At 42.2% G+C, this 12,092-nt stretch overlaps 1 long non-coding RNA gene across 1 annotated transcript; it reads right to left on the reverse strand.

Moving 5' to 3' along the window:
- Positions 1–7,061: 7,061 nt before the first annotated feature.
- Positions 7,062–9,654, reverse strand: LOC122456942. The gene is made up of 2 exons (XR_006276123.1): positions 9,350–9,654; positions 7,062–7,992 (listed from the first exon to the last, which is right to left on the reverse strand). It is a non-coding gene; the product is annotated as an uncharacterized LOC122456942 (long non-coding RNA).
- Positions 9,655–12,092: the final 2,438 nt, after the last annotated feature.

Here is a 12,092-nt window from a genome sequence, read left to right on the forward strand (position 1 = left end):
TCATCATCAAGCAAGTCTGTTTTCAGTGGGGTCCTGCACGGATAGGTTTTTGGTCCTATGCAATTTAATATTTTTATTAATGACCAGGAAGAAAACATAAATTCACCACTGATAAAGTTTGCAGAGAACACAAAAATTGGAGGAGTGGTAAATAGTGAAGAGAACAGGTCGCTTATACAGTGATCTGGAAGGCTTGGTAAACTGGGAGCAAGTAAACAGTATGCATTTTAATACAGCTAAACGTAAATATATACCTCTAGGAACAAAGAGTGTAAATCCATGTTGGATTCTGTCCTGTAAGAAGTTACTTTGAAAAAGGATTTGGGAGCGTGCAGTGAATAGTCAGCTGAATACGAGTTATCAGTGTGACACTATGGCCAAAAGAGCTAATGCAATCCTGGGATGCTGTCATGGGGTGCCCTCACCACGGGTAGCATCTCCAGCTGGCCATCCTGGGGACAGCTCTGGCCACGTGTAGCGCGCTCCTCCAGCAGTCTCTCCCCTACCGTCTTCTTGTACTGCAGCCCCTCTCACTCCAGGAACTGCAGCCTCCTTTTCATAACCTGGCCGAGTCACAACATAGTTCCCCCTTCTGGAGAGGACAGAGGGGGACTGTAACAAAGTCTTTCCAAGACCAAATTGTCCCAGGCAGTCCACAGTCCTCTGCCTGGGCTTGCCTCTACTTGGGGTTCCAGCTCAGGGTTCCCCCAGTTAGCAGCCAAGATCTGTACTGCTATTCCTTGCTGCTAGTCCCTTGAGCCTTCTCCTACCTTACTGGCTTTCCCCCTCTTTGGATTTGCCAGCCTCCCAACTCCCTCCTCCCAGGAAGCAATTGTGGACTACCCTCTATAGTCCCAACAAACCACCTTTCTCCCAGGGAGTGACTGCAGCCTACATTCCTGCAGCCCCCTTCTGTTGCCAGCTACCTAGAGTAATATATGCCAACTTTGGCACAGTGTTTAACATGGTACTGCATGACATTTTGATTAAAATACTAGAATGATATAAAAGCAACATGGCACACATTAAATCATCCCCCCACCTTTCAGTAATTCCAGTGAGATTGAATTTATGCTCATAAATGAGCAATTCCAATTCCTCTTGTTTGTTACCTAGGCTCTTTTAGTTCTTTAGTAGTAAATCTACATTAAATGCACCATATGATGACAATTTAATAGGGTAAAAGGAATCCTTTAATAGAAAAATCACTGCACTTACAGATGCATGGGGATGACTCATTTAAAAAGAAAAACAAAATATTTCCAGTATTTGAGCCAGAAGACTGCTGGACCACATCAGTTTATGGTAAAACACAAGAACAGATTTAAAAACATTTGAAGATAAGCGCTTTAAAAAGCCAACATTATCCTGGGCCAATTTATTAATCTAATGGTAGCACAATAAACCACCATACAGGAGAGATAAGTTTGAGATTCCAGCTTGGTATTTTGTTTCTGTGGTGGGGCTGCAGGGAGAACTTCACTTCTCCCTACAATCAACTTTCCCCACCAATTCACGATTTGTTGACAGTCTTCAGAGAAAATAGTGTCTACCCTTGCCACCCAGACAATCTCCACAACTAGGGTGGATGTAAGAAGGGCCCAGTGGGCAAGTGAACTGTGGAGGACAAATATTATGGCCAAGTAGGTGGCTTGAGGGGTGTGTTCAGAGAAAAACAGAATGGCTTGAAAAGCAGGCTGGCATAGGTGCCAGTTGCAATCTGGCCACCCAGCCTGGCCCCCAATGGGATCATAAAATGCCCTCCTCATCCACCAGAAGGAGAAAAATGAGGAGAGATCCCTATGTGTGACACCCATCCTCTTACACCTCCCAGACACAACAACACGCAAATGGACAATACCTGGAGCAGCCTACAAATCACAACTCCTCTTAAATTAACAGCTGTATGATCATCTTACATATTACACACGTTTACTGGTAATTACCACATGTACTGGTAATAAACAGAGCATTGCAGACACATTTTGTGGATTGTTCAAATCCTAACATTTGTATGAAAATTTAAAACTTCATTTTTATTTTATTTTCATTTTGGCACTGAACTTTGATAAAAGTTAATTTCAGTTACTCTGGTCTCCCTTGCTTTTAGTGTCCCTCTCGTTCCTTCGGGTCCCCCATTTTCTCCCTCATCTTTTTGCTAAACTTCCATCCCCTCCTCTATCACAAAAGCCTGCCTATAGACTTCATTTACTGGATTCCTCTCACTCATGCATCCTGGTCATCTGCTGTCACACACACACGCAACCACCACTCATTGTCCTTTCCTATTCAGTATCCCATGAATGCTGAACCCAATCCTTCCCTATGCCAGAGAATTCATAGCCCTTCCTACTGAAGTTGTCAGGATCCCTCTTCCCTGAAGCAGGGCTGAAGCTTCTGTTGTCCCCAGAGCACCCTGTAGGGCAGGATGAAACTAAAAAGTATCAGCACTTCCTCCTTTCAAAGTTGGGGAGAAGGTGAAGCAGGAGCACTCTAAAAAGTAACTCTGGACAGCTGGAATATGGGACCCATCTAGCAAATGCTGACTATGCTTTTCATGATTAGAGGGCAAGTGGAGGGGCCAACACCACAAAGCCTTGATGAAGAGGAGCAAAAGCAGGTAGAAGTGGGGAAGGAGAGGAACTGAAGAGTCTAAGCATTTTATGTAACTATCAGATGTAATTCAACAAAATTCTCATTAATTTTATTTAAATAATTCAAATGACACTTTAACTACACCAGTTGACTAAACCAAATAAAGAACATTAGAAAATGTTATTCAATTGCTTGTATGTTTAGTTATACTTGGGTAACAAAATTATAAAATAGATTTCTGGATCTATAAGCGTTAATGCCTAGTCATATTTCGTTGGTAAAGAGGTGGAAGTTGAGTGGAACTGGGAAAATGGCAGACACCATACACCCACACTGCAAGATATGCAGCATGTAGCTCTTCTTCAGGGAATTGGGAGAGAAGGATTGTGAAATTCAACGATCTAGTCTTCACAAATCACAGACTTAATCCTGGACCCGGAAGAACTGTTGCTCCTGTGACAGAAAAAGGGAAATCCAGAACTGGCTCCAATTGGACTTGTGTTGTCCAAAATAGGGCTTGGATTTGCATTGTGGTTTACAAAAGGAAATCTGCATACCTTGTTTAAGACCATGCTTGACTGGGGATTTCCAAACAAAGAAATGCAGCCAGGTCTTCACCAAAAGGAGGAAGTCTGATAAATACATTTGACTGTGTTGCTGGAGTAGGAAGAGAGATATTTTCACTGAAGTGTGAAACTGAGTCCAGCACATACCTAGATAGCAAGGGCTCTTGAATGAAAAGGATAAAAGAAAGCTTAGAGGAAATGTCACCACCCCAAGAATGTGTGCAGAGGGCTTGATGAGGTACTGACAAGTCTTGGAATAAGATGATGCTGCACAGCCTAGTCCTTGAAGTCACGCATTATGTAAAGCTCCATCCCAGCTTACACATTCAGCAGAGATGCTTGGGCAAGGAGGAAACTGGAGATGATCATCTTCCGTCAATCATTCTGACAATGAAGGGGTACACTGGCAGAATTTGGTCAGAGGCACCAGTCTACAAAAACATAGGCAAGACCACCTCAGCTTCTGATCCATAGAGGTTGCTAAGGGTGAACCCATTCTTCAGGAGAGACCGCCTCAGAAAATCTTAAGAGGATAAGATTTGTCTCCCCTTTTCAGGGGACTCCCCAACCTCATTCCTCATGCTCTTGAATCCCTGGTAGAAGTGAGCAGCATCTAGAATGGGGAACATGCCCATGGTCAGACACCTTTTCCTAGCCTGTTTTCTCTAAGGCTGGCTGTGGCTGTGCCACACAAAGCTGCAGGGGGTGGAGGGAAGAATTCTGGACAACTGCGTGAAGGCTCCACAACTGAAGGCAGAAGGGGGGTTGAAGAACAGGGCAGGCACTTTTTGCCCTTCCTGCTAGACTTCTTGTTCATTTCTGGTTTCTTTTGTTCTATTTAGATTTCAGATGTCAGTAGTTCGAGATCATAGAAACAAAAGAGTATGTCAGAGAATAAGTACTAGCTACTGTTACTCCATCGAGGAAAGAAAACAACTGAAGAAAGAAAAAGAGAGTGGGCACTAGCAAGAAGAGGAGGGGCTAGCCCCCAAAATTATTCATCCCCACAGGCATCACCTGCCTGACAGAAGAGAAGACACACTACTACAGACACTGATGAGGACCACAGGAAGGAACATTGTTTTAAATTATGGGATGCTTAAAGAGATATACTGAATAAAGAGGTAGTTCTTGTAATTAGCTGAATAAAATAACTTGATTTACATTTTAGATACTGTTGGCTGACACTTGTGGTTAGTCTTCTGTTAGCTTCTTATGGTGTTAGAAGCCATCAATTTGTTTTACTTACATCTGACAGGAAATAGACTTTAAAGAACAGGCTTGTTATATGCAAAGAAACTATAATGGCAATAGAGCTATAGACTATAGTATTTAGACTGTTTATCTCGAGTACTTTAGAAAAATCTAAGAACTAGATTCTAATAAGAATCAGGCCCTGAGACTTTCAAATGCAGCTTAAGTGAAATCCATGTCATAACTAACTTTCTAATGTATTTAACATTATATGTAAACTGTCTTCTCTTTTTGGACAGCAAGATTTATTGTCCATAAAGGTAAATATCATCCCTGGTTTCATTTCATTTAGTATTTACATCTGGTCATTAAATGTTCATGATGACCTTAGCCAAAGTTGATAACTGCTTGCTGTCCTTTTTAACAATTTGGGCAGAACTGGGTGTTATATCACAGAAGATAGTTATAAACATAACTAGACATATGTAACAGAATGCATCGTTGGAATGGCCTTGCATTTACAATATTTAGCTAGTGCTATTACTACTAGGATATCCTCTTCTCTAATCCTTCTCAAAAGTAACATAACAGAAAGAAAAGGAGTACTTGTGGCACCTTAGAGACTAACAAATTTATTAGAGCATAAGCTTTCGTGAGCTACAGCTCACTTCATCGGATGCATCCACCAAATGCATCCGATGAAGTGAGCTGTAGCTCACGAAAGCTTATGCTCTAATAAATTTGTTAGTCTCTAAGGTGCCACAAGTACTCCTTTTCTTTCTGCGAATACAGACTAACACGGCTACTACTCTGAAACCTATCATAACAGAAAGAGTACTCTAAGATTACACAGCTAGCATTGCCCACATTTTATTCCCTCCTTATTTGATGTGTCTTTGGACTACTGTGAACAGGCAGAAACCAAATAATTTAAAGATTAAACCTGAGACATTTGCCCATATTTTTAAAAAGTTTTAGGTTTTCGCTACAAGACAATAGTGTAGTTTGCAGACCATGACCCATGGAGAGGTGGCCTGTCACATGATGCTGGCTCCTCCTTCTTGCTTCTATCTCTTTCTATAGACATCCAGGGTCTTCACTGTACAGATAGCACAAGTTCTTGTAAAAGCAATTGTAAACAAGGAGGAATCAGTTTAGCTTCTTCCCTTAGAGGCCACTGCTGAACTTGGGTGGAAGAAAAGAAACAGGAACTGCCCTTGGGATTTGAGCTTTGGACTGAGAACCACAAGTGGGAAAAGAAGGTTGTTGGGAAGAAGAAAAAACCGCCAGTTGGGCAGCATGTGCAGTGGGAGAAGAGGGGAAAGTGATCAAGAAAAATGTGCAGGGGGAAAAAGCAGAGAAAGAGACCAGATGGCAAAAAAGCACGTGGAGGGGAGAAGGAGGGAGAGAGGGGAAGGAAAAAAAAAAGCCACTGGTGTAAGTTAAAGTGGTAGAAGTCAGTGAATTTTAGACCTATCATTTAGATGGTTTTAAAAATATAAAAACGGGGTCTTACAATTTAATAGAAATGTTTTCATGAGTATTTATTTCCACTGCAAGAGTATATAAAAACAAAACAAACATTCTCTTTTTTGAAGTGTTGGGCCCAAACTATAATCTCTATTAGCTTTGGCTGTATAGGCTTAAAACGGTTCAGTACGTCTGATTTCATCCAGAGAGGGCAATGGCATGCACAAACACACACCAGTATGGCAAAATATTTATGTCAGACGGTGGAGATGGATGGCAGGAGAGAGATCACTAGATTACCAGTTAGCGCACCTGGCATTGGTCACTGTCGGTAGACAGGATCCTGGGCTGGATGGACCTTTGGTCTGACCCAGTATGGCCAGTCTTATGTTCTTATTCTTTAAAAAAGCGAAATATTACTTCATACAATACAAAATGCCATTAAAATTCTTCCCTAAAATACAGAAAATCATAGAATCATAGAATCGTAGGGCTAGAAGGTACCTCAAGATGTCAACTGTCCATCCCCCTGCACTGAGGCAGGATTGAGTACACCTACACCATCCCTGACATGTTTATCAAACCTGCTTTTAAAAAACTCCAGTGATGGGGATACCACAACCTCTTTAGGTAACCTGTTCCAGTACTGAACTATCTTTATAGTTAGATACTAAGAAAAACTTTCTAAACTGAATCTCCCTTGCTGCAGGCTAAATTTATTATTTAACATTTTTACTACATAACTTGAATATTTGCACTCTATTTGTGCTTTTCTTAGTTCTGCTCATCTACACAAGTGATCCTTCTCATACATGTCTCATCAAGAAAAAGCATGCATTGAGGTTAACAGGTTAGAATCTTACTCTCCACAAGCAAGTTAAAAATATTTAAACTTAAGAATGGCTTCCTAGTTAGGACACAGGACCAGGATTCTTAAGTTATAATCCTGACTGTGTGTCACAAACTTCATCAGTCAAAAGATTTAACTTTTCTATGACTCACTTTCCCCTCTACCTAAAAAACTAAAATAATATCTGGGGATGGCTGGTTAATGTAAGTCAAGCATTTAGAAATCCTTGGATGGAAGGCACTACAGAACTATAAAATATTTTTATTCTCCTCTCCCAAATCACAAACCCTTTAAAAGATATGGAATGCAACTTAAAGCCCAGGATCTCATCTGATCCCTCTATCCCCAAACATAAATCACAACTCATGCTATTAAAGCATTACACAGAAAATAAATGAAATTTGTTTATTACACAGTAACAAACCCATTCTAAAATGGGTTTCAAAACACATACAAATAGCAACTGAAAGTTTAACCATTTAACTAAAACAACTATTACGCAATGGTCAAAAAAAAAACAGGTCTCCAGAACAGAAACAGCTTCATTTTATAGAGAACAGCAGAGGACGAGAGGAAGAAAAATACTTACAAACAAATCACTGCCCAAAGATGGTGTTCAGTTGGATATACTTCCATGCTATTAAAATTCACAGGGTTCATAATTGCTCCAGAAAGGTAGAGCACAACCATGACATTAAAACCAGAAGGCCAGAACACTGGGCAAAGTGATCACCCAACAGCCACAGATCATGCTCAGTAGACAATGAAAAGGAGTACTCTACGGTGACACAAGTACTCTTGTTCTTCTTGCGGATACAGACCAACACGGCTGTTACTCTGAAACCAGACAATGAAAGACACCTACATCACTGGAAAAAAATTCTCAAAATAAGGGCCTAAAAGCATGAACTGAAAACTCTCCAATAATGTAGCAAACAGCCTCTGGAAAACAAAGGTTAATTTGTTTGTTTTAAAAAGCACAAGAGAAACTGGAAGCAAACTTTTCTTCCTTGATATTAAACAAATAATTTCACAAGGACTCATTTCACTGTAGCTTGTTACATCCTCTCACTTTCAAGTTGTTTGTCAGCAGTTTAAATTGGTTGGGAAGGAGGAAGTCTCTAATCCAGCGGTGGGCAACCTGCGGCTCGCAGGCCACATGGGGCCCATCAAGGTAATCCACTGGCAGGCTGCGAGACGGTTTGTTTACACTGACTGTCCGCAGGCACAGCCACCCGCAGCTCCCAGTGGCTGCGGTTCTCCATTCCCAGCCACTACACCATTCATGAGCGCTGCACAGGTGTACCCGTGCACAACCTGCAAGAATTATGGGCCATATAATGCTTTTCATCCAAGAACTCAAAGCAGTTTGCAAACGTTAATGAATTCAGCCTCATAACACCACTATAAGGTAAGGATCAAGTCCCAAACCAGGAAATGGATAGAGAGGTTAAGTTACAGACAACATCAATGATAACACTTGGAAATAGAACCCAGCAATCTCAGTTCCCAGACCCTTGTTCTAGCCACTGGACAACAATGCCCTCTTTACAATCTGAAATATTGTTGGGTTGTTTTTTGTTTTTTTGGTGTGGCTTTTTTTAAAATAAGAGTCTTTACAAAAATCCAATACCAAAAGAAATTTTCCAAGACTTTTTTTTTTTTTTAAATTCCAATGGTCACAGTAGCAACCTCAGTATTGCCAACCCCAGTCATTCAAAAATCATGAGTCAGACTCAAAAAATAAAGAAATAGTATGGGGAAGAAGTCTTTATTTGCCTTCTGGTTTTACAGCTTTTAAGAGTTCACATTTTCAAAGGTTTTTGTCTGCAACTATAAGGGTTATATTTTTTTTAATGAAATCTCAGATTCTGACATAATCACATGATTCCAGCAGCTGGAGCTTTAAGGAGAAAACACACCTCCAAATATCACAAGACCACAATAAAATCACTAGAGTTCACAATACGGCAACCCAAACATAGTTGCACTGAAGGCCGGCCTTCACAGATTTTCATTGTCAAAGTTGAGAGAAATGCAATAAAGTAAATAAGTAATGGAACACTGAAGCATGAACAAGAAGTTCTTATATTCTTTCAGTTTTAATCATCTAATAGGTTATTAGTAGTATAGGTACAGTAATATTTATGAAATAAGTTCACAATTTCGCTTTTTATTAAAGTGAAAAAATAGGTTTCATTACTTCCCATTGCAAAACCAACAACCAACCGTTGTTTAGCAGTTTCCCTTTCAGACACTTTTTTTGAACTCTTTTATACTAAAAGAGTGATTTTTTTTATTTATTTACCAATGCAAATTGGCAAGTCATGAGTTCCTAAAGTGAAATTTTGGGCATATCTTATGTGAGATATAAACAGGCATTATTTAAATAGAAAGAAAAGAGAAGTCAGGCACAATAGCTGTTTTTCATAACCCTTTTTAATACACACCGTATTCATCACCACAACCGCTCCATAAAACACAGTGTACAGTACACAGTGAGCCTTGCTACAAACTGGCAGCATGAAGTAATATCTTTTCTTTTTGAAGGTGAACTAAGTTACAAAATGAAATATTTTTCCTCCTAGCTGTCTCACCGAGAAGATAAATGAGCTCAGTAATATTAAAGAGCAATGGGAGATGGGAACACATTTTAAAATTAATAGCATCTCACCAGCAGGAATGAAGGAGAAGTCAATTTCCTGGTGTGTCCACCATTGTTTATTCAACCTACCGATCCATGGACATCACAAATTTCAGTGTCAGGAGTGTGCTGCATGACTATGTTCCTTTCACTCTGCTCAAATCTATATCAAATAGATATGTCTTTATTGAGTAACAAGTTTCAGATAAATTGTTTTTGTTCCTCTTCCAAAATCCAAAGAGTAAGTATAGCTGTATCTATACTAAGCAAGTCAATGAGATTACCTAAATGAGGTAAAAATAAGCTTTCATGGGCTATAACCCACTTCATATCTGATGAAGTGGGTTATAGCCCATGAAAGCTTATGCCTAAATAAATGCGTTAGTCTCTAAGCTGCCACAAGAACTCCTCGTTGTTTTTACTGACACAGACTAACACGGCTACCCTTCTGAAACCTGTCACCATGCTAAGTGACTAAAGATATTCCTAGTTTCAGAGTAGCAGTCGTGTTAGCCTGTATTTGCAAAAAAAAAAAAAAAAAAAAAGAAAAGGAGTACTTGTGGCACCTTAGAGACTAACAAATTTATTTGAGCACAAGCTTTCGTGAGCTACAGCTCACTTCATCAGATGCATCCGATGAAGTGAGCTGTAGCTCACGAAAGCTTATGCTCAAATAAATTTGTTAATCTCTAAGGTGCCACAAGTACTCCTTTTCTTTTTTAAAGATATTCCTGTGCAGAATATTATTTGTGCTATGAAAGCATCTATTCTCCCTAAGGTCCTTGTTCTCCATACCTTATGTAAAATGCACCTACCATCCCAATCTTCAAATCAACTCCTGGCCTCTCATTCATTTCAGCATAGTTCAAAATTACACTCCTGTTATTAAAATGCTGAGCCCAACTTCCCTCTTACATCTGGGCAACCACTGATTGAAGGGAATAATATCCAGTTTACAATGGCATAAGTGAGAGAAGGATTATGGCTCAATCAGGCAAATGGCTGTGCACTCTCCCTGATCTTGTCCCCATCCCATGTAGGGTAACGCCCTAGATACGTATTAAACCCAGCACATATCATTAACCTAATTTTCCTGCACCCCTTCTTATACCCTTTGTCTGGCATTACAACCTTACCAATGACAGGTTTCAGAGTAGTAGCCGTGTTAGTCTGTATTCGCAAAAAGAAAAGGAGTACTTGTGGCACCTTAGAGACTAACAAATTTATTAGAGCATAAGCTTTCGTGAGCTACAGCTCACTTCATCGGACCAAATGCATCCGATGAAGTGAGCTGTAGCTCACGAAAGCTTATGCTCTAATAAATTTGTTAGTCTCTAAGGTGCCACAAGTACTCCTTAACCTTACCAATGTTAGAGCAAGAATTGTCGCCCCAGCAACTTGCAATAGCACTCCTGCATTTCTCTGTCTCATCATCTATCATAAAACAATTTCTCTTCTCCATTCCCTGTACTTCTCTGTTTGCCGTTATTTAATTCTTTACAAGCGTTCGGGGATACAATTTGCCTAGATGATTTTACTAGATGATTCCATCTTTTTGAAAAGGTTAACAACAAAATACATTGCAAGACACTCTTACAGTTATATGTCTCCTACCCTGCTTCTCTCCCTGCAATATTCAATAGCCTACTAGTCTAGAAAAAATATCCTGTTACTATTTGTGGTGAAAGCTGTGCAGCCATATCTAAACAGACGTGCCAACCCCCAAGACCTTTCATACAACATTATTAAGACACAAACCAAAAAGACTTCCATAAAAAGTTACACACACGGGCCTGATTTGGTACCTAGATGGGATGATGCCAAGATACCTGTAGATAGGAACTGGACCCTGGAGGGGTTTTAACAGGCAGTGCCCAGTTACACGGAGATAGAAATTCGTCCCTTCGGGGTTTGATGCGGCAGGGCTCTGGGAACAACAGGAATTGGTCCCTTCGTGGAATTGACAGGGCAGGGCCCTTGGGACTGACGGGCAGGAATTCGTCCCCTCATGGGGTCTGACAAGGCAGAGCCCTGGAACCCCAGAAGCAGGAATTGGTCCCTTTGTCTGGTGTGATGGGAGCAGGGCCCTAGGACCCAGGACCAAGAACTGGTTGCCTCATGGAGTCGGATGGCGCAAGGCCCTGGGACGCCTGGGTAGGAATCAGTCTCCCTCTGCCAGATGACTGGCCAGGGCACTGGTATCCAGGGGCAGGCATCAAGCCTGTGAGGGGCCGACCGGGGCAGGACCCTGAGGCACAGGGGCAGGAAGCAGTGCCCTGCTGGGGCCTGATAAGGCGGGGCGCCGGGACAGGGGCGGGGCGCCGGGGAAGCGGACCCCGCGGGGGGTCGGAGGGGGCGGGGCGCCGGGCCCCGCGGGCGGGGATTGCTTCCTTCCTGATCTGTCCGCTTTTCGCGCCCCATCCCCCACCTGTGTGTCCTTCCTTCCGGGCAGACGAGGTAGGATGGCGGTGGGGGCGGCGCGAGGCCCTGCCGCGTGACAAGCTGAGTCGGCCGCACGTGGCCCGGACCATAAACAAACAGGAGGGTGGGCGGAGACACGGCAGCGACGCGCTCACTGGCAGGGGCGGGCTGCGGCTAGCGCCGCGGCGCGGGCCGGGGATTGGTCAGCCGCGCAGTGGGCGTGGCCTCCAGAGCCGGCGGCTGGTGCAACGGGGAGGCGGCGGCGCCACTGGGAGCTCGGGTTCGGGCCGCTGCCGTCAGCTAGGGCTCGCGCTCGCCCCGCCCCGCCCGTGCGATCAGCTGCCACAGCACC

The sequence above is a fragment of the Dermochelys coriacea genome, chromosome 1 (genome assembly GCF_009764565.3).
Source record: "Dermochelys coriacea isolate rDerCor1 chromosome 1, rDerCor1.pri.v4, whole genome shotgun sequence".
Lineage (NCBI taxonomy): Eukaryota > Metazoa > Chordata > Testudines > Dermochelyidae > Dermochelys > Dermochelys coriacea.